Source organism: Cariama cristata, unplaced genomic scaffold (assembly GCF_000690535.1).
Source record: "Cariama cristata isolate BGI_N322 unplaced genomic scaffold, ASM69053v1 scaffold3678, whole genome shotgun sequence".
NCBI classification, from domain to species: Eukaryota; Metazoa; Chordata; class Aves; order Cariamiformes; family Cariamidae; genus Cariama; species Cariama cristata.
Genome location: NW_009632680.1, coordinates 4,791 through 5,068, shown reverse-complemented (window position 1 = coordinate 5,068; position 278 = coordinate 4,791). Strand labels below are relative to the sequence as shown.

General features: G+C 59.7%; 1 protein-coding gene across 1 annotated transcript in view; it reads left to right on the top strand.

The window, feature by feature from the left end:
* Positions 1 to 278, top strand: part of VAC14 (Vac14 homolog (S. cerevisiae)) — a gene marked incomplete at both ends in the record, with an annotated part of 56,260 nt that overhangs the window by 51,516 nt on the left and 4,466 nt on the right. The window lies entirely within an intron of this gene.

Genomic DNA, 278 nt, shown 5'->3' with positions numbered 1-278 from the left:
TCTATGTATGGTTCACAGAGAGCCTGTGGGCATCTGAAGGGGATGGTACCCAGGTGGGGCAGCATCCGTGGGGGGTGACATGGCTTCAAAGTTGGGGACGGGGGGGGACGTGGACTCTGCACGGCTGCTCCTTTAACACCCAGCTGGGTTCCAGTTTCCCAGTGCCACCGAAAGGAGAGGAAACCAACCCAACCCTTCCCCGCTAATCAAAACCAGGCCTGAAATTAGAAAGCGGCTCCCGTTCACCCCCCCCCGCTCACTCGGAGGCCGCGGTTACA